Below are 14,475 nucleotides of genomic sequence, written 5' to 3' on the forward strand. Positions count from 1 at the left end.
CTTATTAATATGCTTAAATTCAGGGGGTTGTCACACATGAACTGAGGCTTATGTACCTTGCGGTTGTTATCGTCACATCTGGCTTGCGACTACTTTGTTTCAATGTCCAATATGTACCGTTGGACTCGGTTAACGGGCTGTTAGCCCGCGTGTGGTTTAACTCACTGATACCTTCCATTGCCCATACGCTAGTTTGTTTGTGTTCCTTTGGTCAACTTCCATACTTGAATCATTTGTGCTACCGCTGCTGCTTCGACGCTACTTTGACATCTTCGCTTCTATTTAAATAAATAAATAAGCTGAAGCTAGACATCAGTAAACACCACCACAGACACCACAAGCACGCCTTCTCCTCGTACTTCCGCCTCACGCGGGAACACGGACGCTCTAAATACTTCGAATTCCAATGCCAGTATACTGTAAACCACGGGTTCTTTAATGCTAGCGGGTCGTCGCGACCCTAGTTAACATCATGGTGCACGTCTCGTGACGGGTGTCACGGCGTAGTTAAATGTATGCGATACATTTCTCAAATATAAGCGCTCAGTCATCTGTACATCATGGTAGGTTCCCACGACGTGCAATATGCGTTCAACTTATCAATGTTCATGTGTCCTGCAGTTCACATTATGACGCGCAGTTAGCTGCGGTCTTCATCGATCCATGAGCCGAGTGATCCACTGCCGAGGGTGACTAACTTGCGTAAGCCGCCGCTGTGCGCGTATACCCGTTCCCCGTAGGGAGGAGCAAGCCGCCGCTTAGAGACGAAGCATAAAGTGTCCTCATTCCACATAGGGCAAGCTGGATGAATCCATTTTACCCAGGACGGCCGAAGCGGCGTGGACCAGGGGAGAACTGAACCTTATGCTTCACACCACAGTAAGTCTACGTGTCCTCTTCCACATAGGGCAAGCTAGAACTAACTATCTTACCCAGGACTGCCGAAGCAGCGTGGACCAGGGGAGGAACACACTTTTCATGGAAACGTAAGGCATCCATGACTGCCATAACGTAAGCCGCCGCTGTGCGCGTATACCCGTTCCCCGTAGGGAGGAGCAAGCCGCCGCTTAGAGACGAAGCATAAAGTGTCCTCATTCCACATAGGGCAAGCTGGATGAATCCATTTTACCCAGGACGGCCGAAGCGGCGTGGACCAGGGGAGAACTGAACTTTATACTTCACACCACAGTAAGTCTACGTGTCCTCTTCCACATAGGGCAAGCTAGAACTAACTATCTTACCCAGGACTGCCGAAGCAGCGTGGACCAGGGGAGGAACACACTTTTCATAGAAACGTAAGGCATCCATGACTGCCATAGTGCGTAAGCCGCCGCTGTGCGCGTAAACCCGTTCCCCGTAGGGAGGAGTCAAGCCGCCGCTTAGAGACGAAGTATGAAGTGTCCTCTTCCACATAGGGCAAGCTAGAATGAACTATCTTACCCAGGACCGCCGAAGCAGCGTGGACCAGGGGAGAATTGAACTTTATACTTCACACCACAGTATTGAGTAATGTGCCCTCTTCCACATAGGGCAAGCTGGAATGTTCCATTTTACCCAGGACGGCCGAAGCGGCGTGGACCAGTGGAGGACTACACAATCATGAGGTTTGATATCGACTTGTGTGTTTCAATAGGATACCGATGGTATGGTTTGAACCGATTTGATTTAGCCATTCTGAAGTCATCACTTGGTTGAAGCGCTGAACTAGGGAGGCATCGTTTACATATATATTGGTTTTCGCATGCTCTACTAGGTTAATGTCATGAGGTTGGCTATCGAGCATGCCCAAGTGATGACTTGATTGTGTGCTTGCTTGAATTCTTCACATTTCATACCATCGGTTAGTTGTCGAATCATTCCTCGATCATAACCTTCGTTCTTGGTTCATGTATGCTCTCTTCCACATAGGGCAAGCTAGAATTAACTATCTTACCCAGGACCGCCGAAGCAGCGTGGACCAGGGGAGAACTATACTTTGTCTTGTATGCCCTCTTCCACATAGGGCAAGCTAGAACTAACTATCTTACCCAGGACCGCCGAAGCAGCGTGGACCAGTGGAGGACTATACTTTGTTCATAACACCACAGTATTGAGTAATGTGCCCTCTTCCACATAGGGCAAGCTAGAATGAACTATCTTACCCAGGACCGCCGGAGCAGTGTGGACCAGTGGAGGACTACACAATCATGAGGTTTGATATCGACTTGTGTGTTTCAATAGGGTACCGATGGTATGTTTTGAACCGATTTGATTTAGCCATTCTGAAGTCATCACTTGGTTGAAGCGCTGAACTAGGGAGGGGCATCGTTTACATATATATTGGTTTTCGCATGCTCTACTAGGTTAATGTCATAGGGTTGGCTATCGAGCATGCCCAAGTGATGACTTGATTGTGTGCTTGCTTGAATTCTTCACATTTCATACCATCGGTTAGTTGTCGAATCATTCCTCGATCATAACCTTCGTTCTTGGTTCATGTATGCTCTCTTCCACATAGGGCAAGCTAGAATTAACTATCTTACCCAGGACCGCCGAAGCAGCGTGGACCAGGGGAGAACTATACTTTGTCTTGTATGCCCTCTTCCACATAGGGCAAGCTAGAACTAACTATCTTACCCAGGACCGCCGAAGCAGCGTGGACCAGTGGAGGACTATACTTTGTTCATTACACCACAGTATTAAGTATGGTGTCCTCTTCCACATAGGGCAAGCTAGAACTAACTATCTTACCCAGGACCGCCGAAGCAGTGTGGACCAGGGGAGGACTATACTTTATACTTCACACACTAGCCATACTGAAGTCATCACTTGGTTGAAGCGCTGAACTACGGCGGGGTAATCGTTTACAGGTTATAATCATATAGCTGCATGCTCATTAGTAGATAATGGAATATTGTATGGCAATATGAGCATGCCCAAGTGATGACTTTGTTTCAAGCTCAACAGGTAGGGTATTGAGTCCTCTTCCACATAGGGCAAGCTAGAATGAACTATCTTACCCAGGACCGCCGGAGCAGCGTGGACCAGTGGAGGACTCTATACTTTATACTTCACACCACAGTATTGAGTACGACTTGCATAAAGCCCCTAATGAGAACCACGAGGGCTCTCTCAATGTAGAACCACGAGGGCTCTAGTACCGATTCTCTCGGTACGGCTTGGTCCGTGTTCCTTTATGCTTGTACTCTAAGTATTAAGTATTGTGTCCTCTTCCACATAGGGCAAGCTAGAACTAACTATCTTACCCAGGACCGCCGAAGCAGTGTGGACCAGGGGAGGACTATACTTTATACTTCACACACTAGCCATACTGAAGTCATCACTTGGTGGGGGTGAACTACGGCGGTATCTATCGTTTTGGTTCGGTCTATATAGGGTCGCTTGCATGCTCATTCGAATATAATGTAATTGTGTATGGCAATATGAGCATGCCCAAGTGATGACTTTGTTTCAAGCTCAACAGGTAGGGTATTGAGTCCTCTTCCACATAGGGCAAGCTAGAATGAACTATCTTACCCAGGACCGCCGGAGCAGCGTGGACCAGTGGAGGACTCTATACTTTATACTTCACACCACAGTATTGAGTACTTCTTGCATAAAGCCCCTAATGAGAACCACGAGGGCTCTCTCAATGTAGAACCACAAGGGCTCTAGTACCGATTCTCTCGGTACGGCTTGGTCCGTGTTCCTTTATGCTTGTACTCTTAGAAAGTCTCAACCCGGAGGTCTTGACTTTGATTGTCATAGTTGGACTACGACGGGGTATCCGACTCATCGAATACCCCAGAAGCACACCATCTTTCGGGTAGGCGGTACGCGTACCTCCGGACGCGGAAGTCTCAACCCGGAGGTCTTGACTTTGTATTGTCATAGTTGGACTACGACGGGGTATCCGACTCATCGAATACCCCAGAAGCACACCATCTTTCGGGTAGGCGGTACGCGTACCTCCGGACGCGGAAGTCTCAACCCGGAGGTCTTGACTTTGATTGTCATAGTTGGACTACGACGGGGCATCCGACCATTGCTGATCGAACACCCCTGATTCACCATCTTTCGGGTAGGCGGTACGCGTACCTCCGGACGCGGAAGTCTCAACCCGGAGGTCTTGACTTGGATTGTCATAGTTGGACTACGACGGGGCATCCGACCATTGCTGATCGAACACCCCTGATTCACCATCTTTCGGATAGGAGGTGCGCCCACCTCCGACGCGGAAGTCTCAACCCGGAGGTTCGGACTTAGAGTTTTTCCCATTTAAAAGTTTTTCTCTTAGCCATACTGAAGTCATCACTTGGTGAACGATTGAACTAGGGCGGGTTAATCGTTTATAGGTATCATGTGGTTTGCATGCTCTCTTAGGTTAAGGTCATGTGGTTGGCTATCGAGCATGCCCAAGTGATGACTTTGTTTCACGCTTGCTTGATTTCTTCAAGATTCCCTGTTATATAGTGTAATCATTCGAGAACAGGGAATCTTTGGTTTTGCTCAACAGGTATTGGATGTCAACTTGGTATCTAGATCGCATTAAGTCTCAACCCTTAGGTTCGGACTTGTATAGTGACATCTTGTTACGGTCTTGAGTCTCAACCCGCAGGTTCGGACTACTTAGTGTTTGATCGAATATAATATGGCAACTTGTGCCTAAGTCTCAACCCGCAGGTTCGGACTTCTGTTTATTTGGCCAATGTATGTATAAGGCAACTTGTGCCTAAGTCTCAACCCGCAGGTTCGGACTTGTGTATTTGTTCGAAGTCATGTATAAGGCAACGTGTGCCTAAGTCTCAACCCGCAGGTTCGGACTTGTTAGTGTTTCGTCAACTTTCATATGGCAACTTGTGCCTAAGTCTCAACCCGCAGGTTCGGACTTGTGTATTTGTTCGAAGTCATGTATAAGGCAACTTGTGCCTAAGTCTCAACCCGCAGGTTCGGACTTGTGTATTTGTTCGAAGTCATGTATAAGGCAACTTGTGCCTAAGTCTCAACCCGCAGGTTCGGACTTCATAGTGTTTCGTCAATGTTCATATGGCAACTTGTGCCTAAGTCTCAACCCGCAGGTTCGGACTTCTATAGTGTTTCGTCAATTATCATATGGCAACTTGTGCCGAAGTCTCAACCCGCAGGTTCGGACTTCTGGAAGGATCACTTGGCCACTAATGATCCTTCCGCAGGTTCACCTACGGAAACCTTGTTACGACTTTTACTTCCTCTAAATCATCAAGTTCGGTCAACTTCGATAAAGCAGACGCGGTTCACGAGGATCCAGCGAACGATCATCTCCAAAGACCTCACTAAATAATCCATCGGTAGTAGCGACGGGCGGTGTGTACAAAGGGCAGGGACGTATTCAACGCTGGCTGATGACCAGCACTTACTAGAAGTTCCGAGTTCATATGGACCATTGCAATCCATAATCCCTACTAAGTGAGTATTTGAGTGATTTCCCGTTCCTCTCGGAATAGGAGACACGCTGCTACCCACATTGTAGCACGCGTGTAGCCCAGAACATCTAAGGGCATCACGGACCTGTTATCGCTCGATCTCATTTTGCTAAACACAAATTGTCCTGCTAAGCAGCGTACCGTAAGTGCACTTGCGCACACGAACAGCGAAGGTGTCAGGTCATACTCCACCGAAAGGTCCTAACCCGTTCCAATCGGCATCGACGCATTAACGCTGACTGCGTTCTAGTTAGCATATGTGAGTCACGTTCGTTATCGGAATTAACCAGACAAATCAATCCACGAACTAAGAACGGCCATGCACCACTACCCTTAAATTTGAGAAAGAGCTATTAATCTGTCTCACCTCCATAAGTTCGGACCTGGTAAGTTTTCCCGTGTTGAGTCAAATTGAACCGCAAGCTCCATTTCATTTTTTTTTTTTTAATCAGGGTTCAGAACTGTATTTCTCTTAAAATTCTAAAAATCATCATCATATATCTATCTAATCTATGAATCTTGATCTTCTTTATCTCCCATCTTAATACAGCATCCCTACTTAAAGGCATCTCGGACTTAGTCGATTTTTCATAAATTCTTAGAAAAACATATGTTAGGATGCTGCGAGATGAATGGGATGCTGCATTGAGATGAATCTTGATCTTCTTCATCTCCCATCTTAATACAGCATCCCTACTTAGAGGCATCTCGGACTTAGTCGATTTTTCATAAATTCTAAGAAAAACATATGTTAGGATGCTGCGAGATGAATGGGATGCTGCATGGAGATGAATCTTGATCTTCTCCATCTCCCATCTTAATACAGCATCCCTACTTAAAGGCATCTCGGACTTAGTCGATTTTTCATAAATTCTAAGAAAAACATATGTTAGGATGCTGCGAGATGAATGGGATGCTGCGTTGAGATGAATCTTGATCTTCTTTATCTCCCATCTTAATACAGCATCCCTACTTAAAGGCATCTCGGACTTAGTCGATTTTTCATAAATTCTAAGAAAAACATATGTTAGGATGCTGCGAGATGAATGGGATGCTGCATGGAGATGAATCTTGATCTTCTTCATCTCCCATCTTAAAACAGCATCCCTACTTAAAGGCATCTCGGACTTAGTCGATTTTTCATAAATTCTAAGAAAAACATATGTTGGGATGATGCGAGATGAATGGGATGCTGCATGGAGATTAATCTTGATCTTCTTCATCTCCCATCTTAATACTGCATCCCTACTTAAAGGCATCTCGGACTTAGTCGATTTTTCATAAATTCTCAGAAAAACATATGTTAGGATGCTGCGAGATGAATGGGATGCTGCATGGAGATGAATCTTGATCTTCTTCATGCCTACTTGAAGGCATCTCGGACTTAGTCGATTTTTCATAAATTCTAAGAAAAACATATGTTTGGATGCTGGGAGATGAATGGGATGCTGCATGGAGATGAATCTTGATATTCTTCATCTCCCATCTTAATACAGCATCCCTGCTTAAAGGCATCTCGGACTTAGTCGATTTTTCATAAATTCTAAGAAAAACATATGTAAGGATGCTGAGAGATGAATGGGATGCTGCATGGAGATGAATCTTGATCTTCTACATCTCCCATCTCAATACAGCATCCCTACTTAAAGGCATCTCGGACTTAGTCGATTTTTCATAAATTCATGGAAAAACATATGTTAGGATGCTGGGAGATGAATGGGATGCTGCATGGAGATGAATCTTGGTCTGCATCATCTCCCATCTTAATACAGCATCCCTACTTAAAGGCATCTCGTACTTAGTCGATTTTTCATAAATTCTAAGAAAAACATATGTTAGGATGCTTCGAGATGAATGTGATGCTGCATGAAGATGAATCTTGATCTTCTTCATCTCCCATCTTAATAGAGCATCCCTACTTCAAGGCATCTCGGACTTAGTCGATTTTTCATAAATTCTAAGAAAAACATATGTTAGGATGCTGCGAGATGAATGGGATGCTGCATGGAGATAAATCTTGATCTTCTTCATCTCCCATCTCAATACAGCATCCCTACTTAAGGGCATCTCGGACTTAGTTGATTTTTCATAAATTCTAAGAAAAACATATGTTAGGATGCTGCGAGATGAATGGGATGCTGCATGGAGATGAATCTTGATCTTCTTCATCTCCCATCTTAATACAGCATCCCTACTTAAAGGCATCTCGGACTTAGTCGATTTTTCATAAATTCTAAGAAATTCATATGTTAGGATGCTGCGAGATGAATGGGATGCTGCATGGAGATGAATATTGATCTTTTACATCTACCACCTCAATACAGCATCCCTACTTAAAGGCATCTCTGACTTAGTCGATTTTTCATAAATTCTAAGAAAAACATATGTTAGGATGCTGCGAGATGAATGAGATGCTGCATGGAGATGAATCTTGATCTTCTTCATTTCCCATCTCGATACAGCATCCCTACTTAAAGGCATCTCGGACTTAGTCGATTTTTCATAAATTCTAAGAAAAACATATGTTAGGATGCTGCGAAATGAATGGGATGCTGCATGGAGATGAATCTTGATCTTCTTCATCTTCCATCTTAATACAGCATCCCTACTTAAAGGCATCTCGGACTTAGTCGATTTTTCATAAATTCTAAGAAATTCACATGTTAGGATGCTGCGAGATGAATGGGATGCTGCATGGAGATGAATCTTGATCTTCTACATCTCCCATCTCGATACAGCATCCCTACTTAAAGGCATCTCGGACTTAGTCGATTTTTCATAAATTCTAAGAAATTCATATGTTAGGATGCTGCGAGATGAATGGGATGCTGCATGGAGATGAATCTTGATCTTCTTCATCTCCCATCTTAATACAGCATCCCTACTTAAAGGCATCTCGGACTAAGTCGATTTTTCATAAATTCTAAGAAAAGCATATGTTAGGATGCTGGGAGATGAATGGGATGCTGCATGGAGATGCATCTTGATCTTCTTCATCTCCCTCCTTAATACAGCATCCCTACTTGAAGGCATCGCGGACTTAGTCGATTTTTCATAAATTCTAAGAAATTCATATGTTAGGATGCTGCGAGATGAATGGGATGCTGCATGGAGATGAATCTTGATCTTCCTAATCTCCCATCTCAATACAGCATCCCTACTTAAAGGCATCTCGGACTTAGTCGATTTTTCATAAATTCTAAGAAAAACATATGTTTGGATGCTGCGAGATGAATGGGATGCTGCATGGAGATGAATCTTGATCTTCTTCATCTCACATCTTAATACAGCATTCCTACTTAAGGGCATCTCGGACTTAGTCGGTTTTTCATAAATTCTAAGGAAAACATATGTTAGGATGCTGCGAGATGAATGAGATGCTGCATGGAGATGAATCTTGATCTTCTTAATCTCCCATCTTAATACAGCATCCCTACTTAAAGGCATCTCGGACTTAGTCGATTTTTCATAAATTCTAAGAAATTCATATGTTAGGATGCAGCGAGATGAATGGGATGCTGCATGGAGTTGAATCTTGATCTTCAACATCTCCCATCTTAATACAGCATCCCTTCTTAAAGGCATCTCGGACTTAGTCGATTTTTCATAAATTCTAAGAAAAACATATGTTAGGATGCTGGGAGATGAATGGGATGCTGCATGGAGATGAATCTTGATCTTCTTCATCTCCCGTCTTAATACAGCATCCCTTCTTAAAGGCATCTCAGACTTAGCCGATTTTTCATAAATTCATAGAAATTCATATGTTAGGATGCTGCGAGATGAATGGGATGCTGCATGGAGATGAATCTTGATCTCCTACATCTCCCATCTTAATACAGCATCCCTACTTAAAGGCATCTCGGACTTAGTCGATTTTTCATAAATTCTAAGAAATTCATATGTTAGGATGCAGCGAGATGAATGGGATGCTGCATGGAGTTGAATCTTGATCTTCAACATCTCCCATCTTAATACAGCATCCCTTCTTAAAGGCATCTCGGACTTAGTCGATTTTTCATAAATTCTAAGAAAAACATATGTTAGGATGCTGGGAGATGAATGGGATGCTGCATGGAGATGAATCTTGATCTTCTTCATCTCCCATCTTAATACAGCATCATTACTTAAAGGCATCTCGGACTTAGTCGATTTTTCATAAATTCTAAGAAATTCATATGTTAGGATGCTGCGAGATGAATGGGATGCTGCATGGAGATGAATCTTGATCTCCTACATCTCCCATCTCAATTCAGCATCCCTACTTAATGGCATCTCGGACTTAGTCGATTTTTCATAAATTCTAAGAAAAACATATGTTAGGATGCTGCGAGATGAATGGGATGCTGCATGGAGATAAATCTTGATCTTCTCCATCTCCCATCTAAATACAGCATCCCTACTTAAAGGCATCTCAGACTTAGTCGATTTTGCATAAATTCTAAGCAAAACATATGTTGGGATGCTGCGAGATGAATGAGATGCTGCATGGAGATGAACCTTGATCTTCTCCATCTCCCATCTAAATACAGCATCCCTACTTAAAGGCATCTCGGACTTAGTCGATTTTTCATAAATTCTAAGAAAAACATATGTTAGGATGCTGCGAGATGAATGGGATGCTGCATGGAGATGAATCTTGATCTTCTTCATCTCCCGTCTAAATACAGCATCCCTACTTAAAGGCATCTCGGACTTAGTCGATTTTTCATAAATTCTAAGAAAAACATATGTTAGGATGCTGCGAGATGAATGGGATGCTGCATTGAGATGAATCTTGATCTTCTTCATCTCCCATCTTAATACAGCATCCCTACTTAAAGGCATCTCGGACTTAGTCGATTTTTCATAAATTCTAAGAAAAACATATGTTCGGATGCTGCGAGATGAATGGGATGCTGCATGGAGATGAATCTTGATCTTCTTCATCTCCCATCTTAATACAGCATCCCTACTTAAAGGCATCTCGGACTTAGTCGATTTTTCATAAATTCTAAGAAAAACATATGTTAGGATGCTGCGAGATGAATGGGATGCTGCATGGAGATGAATCTTGATCTTCTAAATCTCCCATCTTAATACAGCATCCCTACTTAAAGGCATCTCGGACTTAGTCGATTTTTCATTAATTCTAAGAAAACAATATGTTAGGATGCTGCGAGATGAATGGGATGCTGCATGGAGATGAATCTTGATCTTCTCCATCTCCCATCTTAATACAGCATCCCTACTTAAAGGCATCTCGGACTTAGTCGATTTTTCATAAATTCTAAGAAAAACATATGTTAGGATGCTGCGAGATGAATGGGATGCTGCATGGAGATGAATCTTGATCTTCTTCATCTCCCATCTTAATACAGCATCCCTACTTAAAGGCATCTCGGACTTAGTCGATTTTTCATAAATTCTAAGAAAAACATATGTTAGGATGCTGGGAGATGAATGGGATGCTGCATGGAGATAAATCTTGATCTTCTTCATCTCCCATCTTAATACAGCATCCCTACTTAAAGGCATCTCGGACTTAGTCGATTTTTCATAAATTCTAAGAAAAACATATGTTAGGATGCTGCGAGATGAATAAGATGCTGCATGGAGATGAATCTTGATCTTCTTCATCTCCCATCTTAATACAGCATACCTACTTAAAGGCATCTCGGACTTAGTCGATTTTCCATAAATTCTAAGAAAAACATATGTTAGGATGCTGGGAGATGAATGGAATGCTGCATGGAGATAAATCTTGATCTTCTTCATCTCCCATCTTAATACAGCATGACTACTTAAAGGCATCTCGGACTTAGTCGATTTTTCATAAATTCTAAGAAAAACATATGTTGGGATGATGCGAGATGAATGGGATGCTGCATGGAGATTAATCTTGATCTTCTTCATCTCCCATCTTAATACAGCATCCCTACTTAAAGGCATCTCGGACTTAGTCGATTTTTCATAAATTCTCAGAAAAACATATGTTAGGATGCTGCGAGATGAATGGGATGCTGCATGGAGATGAATCTTGATCTTCTTCATGCCTACTTGAAGGCATCTCGGACTTAGTCGATTTTTCATAAATTCTAAGAAAAACATATGTTTGGATGCTGGGAGATGAATGGGATGCTGCATGGAGATGAATCTTGATATTCTTCATCTCCCATCTTAATACAGCATCCCTGCTTAAAGGCATCTCGGACTTAGTCGATTTTTCATAAATTCTAAGAAAAACATATGTAAGGATGCTGAGAGATGAATGGGATGCTGCATGGAGATGAATCTTGATCTTCTTCATCTCCCATCTCAATACAGCATCCCTACTTAAAGGCATCTCGGACTTAGTCGATTTTTCATAAATTCATGGAAAAACATATGTTAGGATGCTGGGAGATGAATGGGATGCTGCATGGAGATGAATCTTGGTCTGCATCATCTCCCATCTTAATACAGCATCCCTACTTAAAGGCATCTCGTACTTAGTCGATTTTTCATAAATTCTAAGAAAAACATATGTTAGGATGCTTCGAGATGAATGTGATGCTGCATGAAGATGAATCTTGATCTTCTTCATCTCCCATCTTAATAGAGCATCCCTACTTCAAGGCATCTCGGACTTAGTCGATTTTTCATAAATTCTAAGAAAAACATATGTTAGGATGCTGCGAGATGAATGGGATGCTGCATGGAGATAAATCTTGATCTTCTTCATCTCCCATCTCAATACAGCATCCCTACTTAAGGGCATCTCGGACTTAGTTGATTTTTCATAAATTCTAAGAAAAACATATGTTAGGATGCTGCGAGATGAATGGGATGCTGCATGGAGATGAATCTTGATCTTCTTCATCTCCCATCTTAATACAGCATCCCTACTTAAAGGCATCTCGGACTTAGTCGATTTTTCATAAATTCTAAGAAATTCATATGTTAGGATGCTGCGAGATGAATGGGATGCTGCATGGAGATGAATATTGATCTTTTACATCTACCACCTCAATACAGCATCCCTACTTAAAGGCATCTCTGACTTAGTCGATTTTTCATAAATTCTAAGAAAAACATATGTTAGGATGCTGCGAGATGAATGGGATGCTGCATGGAGATGAATCTTGATCTTCTTCATCTCCCATCTTAATACAGCATCCCTACTTAAATGCATCTCGGACTTAGTCGATTTTTCATAAATTCTAAGAAAAACATATGTTAGGATGCTGCGAGGAGAATGGGATGCTGCATGGAGATGAATCTTGATCTTCTACATCTCCCATCTCCATACAGCATCCCTACTTAAAGGCGACTCGGACTTAGTCGATTTTTCATAAATTCTAAGAAATTCATATGTTAGGATGCTGCGAGATGAATGGGATGCTGCATGGAGATGAATCTTGATCTTCTTCATCTCCCATCTTAATAAAGCATCCCTACTTAAAGGAATCTCGGACTTAGTCGATTTTTCATAAATTCTAAGAAAAACATATGTTAGGATGCTTCGAGATGAATGGGATGCTGCATGGAGATGAATCTTGATCTTCTTCATCTCCCATCTCAATACAGCATCCCTACTTAAAGGCATCTCGGACTTAGTCGATTTTTCATAAATTGATCTTCTTCATCTCCCATCTTAATACAGCATCCCTACTTAAAGGCATCTCGGACTTAGTCGATTTTTCATAAATTCATAGAAAAACATATGTTAGGATGCTGCGAGATGAATGGGATGCTGCATGGAGATGAATCTTGATCTTCTTCATCTCCCATCTCAATACAGCATCCCTACTTAAAGGCATCTCGGACTTAGTCGATTTTTCATAAATTCTAAGAAAAACATATGTTAGGGTGCTGCGAGATGAATGAGATGCTGCATGGAGATTAATCTTGATCTTCTTCATCTCCCATCTTAATAGAGCATCCCTACTTAAAGGCATCTCGGACTTAGTCGATTTTTCATAAATTCTAAGAAAAACATATGTAAGGATGCTGCGAGATGAATGGGATGCTGCATGGAGATGAATGTTGATCTTCTTCATCTCCCATCTTGATACAGCATCCCTACTTAAAGGCATCTCGGACTTAGTCGATTTTTCATAAATTCTAAGAAATTCATATGTAAGGATGCTGCGAGATGAATGGGATGCTGCATGGATATGAATCTTGATCTTCTTCATCTCCCATCTTAATACAGCATCCCTACTTAAGGGCATCTCGGACTAAGACGATTTTTCATAAATTCTAAGAAAAACATATGTTGGGATGCTGCGAGATGAATGGGATGCTGCATGGAGATGAATCTTGATCTCCTACATCTCCCATCTCAATACAGCATCCCTAGTTAAAGGCATCTCGGACTTAGTCGAATTTTCATAAATTCTAAGAAATTCATATGTTAGGATGCTGGGAGATGAATGGGATGCTGCATGGAGATGAATCTTGATCTCCTACATCTCCCATCTCAATACAGCATCCCTACTTAAAGGCATCTGGGACTTAGTCGATTTTTCATAAATTCATAGAAATTCATATGTTAGGATGCTGCGAGATGAATGGGATGTTGCAAGGAGTTGAATCATGATCTTCTTCATCTCCCATCTCAATACAGCATCCCTACTTAAAGGCATCTCGGACTAAGTCGATTTTTCATAAATTCTAAGAAATTCATATGTTAGGATGCTGCGAGATGAGTGGGATGCTGCATGGAGATGAATCTTGATCTTCTTCATCTCCAATCTCAATACAGCATCCCTACTTAAAGGCATCTGGGACTTAGTCGATTTTTCATAAATTCTAAGAAAAACATATGTTAGGATGCTGCGAGATGAATGGGATGCTGCATGGAGATGAATCTTGATCTTCTTCATCTCCCGTCTTAATACAGCATCCCTACTTAAAGGCATCTCGGACTTAGTCGATTTTTAATAAATTCTAAGAAATTCATATGTTAGGATGCTGCGAGATGAATGGGATGCTGCATGGAGATGAATCTTGATCTTCTTCATCTCCCATCTTGATACAGCATCCCTACTTAAAGGCATCTCGGACTTAG

At 42.2% G+C, this 14,475-nt stretch overlaps 2 non-coding genes across 2 annotated transcripts in view; both read right to left on the minus strand.

The window, feature by feature from the left end:
• LOC131292014 (large subunit ribosomal RNA) overlaps positions 1-50 on the minus strand; it is a 4,091-nt gene extending 4,041 nt beyond the window's left edge. The window contains exon 1 of the ribosomal RNA XR_009189739.1: positions 1-50. This exon is cut by the window's left edge and continues 4,041 nt beyond it. This is a non-coding gene — a ribosomal RNA (large subunit ribosomal RNA).
• A 487-nt stretch (positions 51-537) lies between these two features.
• On the minus strand, positions 538-692 carry LOC131292009 (5.8S ribosomal RNA). Its single transcript, XR_009189735.1, has one exon. It is a non-coding gene; the product is annotated as a 5.8S ribosomal RNA (ribosomal RNA).
• Positions 693-14,475: the final 13,783 nt, after the last annotated feature.

Source organism: Anopheles ziemanni (genome assembly GCF_943734765.1).
Source record: "Anopheles ziemanni chromosome X unlocalized genomic scaffold, idAnoZiCoDA_A2_x.2 X_unloc_25, whole genome shotgun sequence".
NCBI classification, from domain to species: Eukaryota; Metazoa; Arthropoda; class Insecta; order Diptera; family Culicidae; genus Anopheles; species Anopheles ziemanni.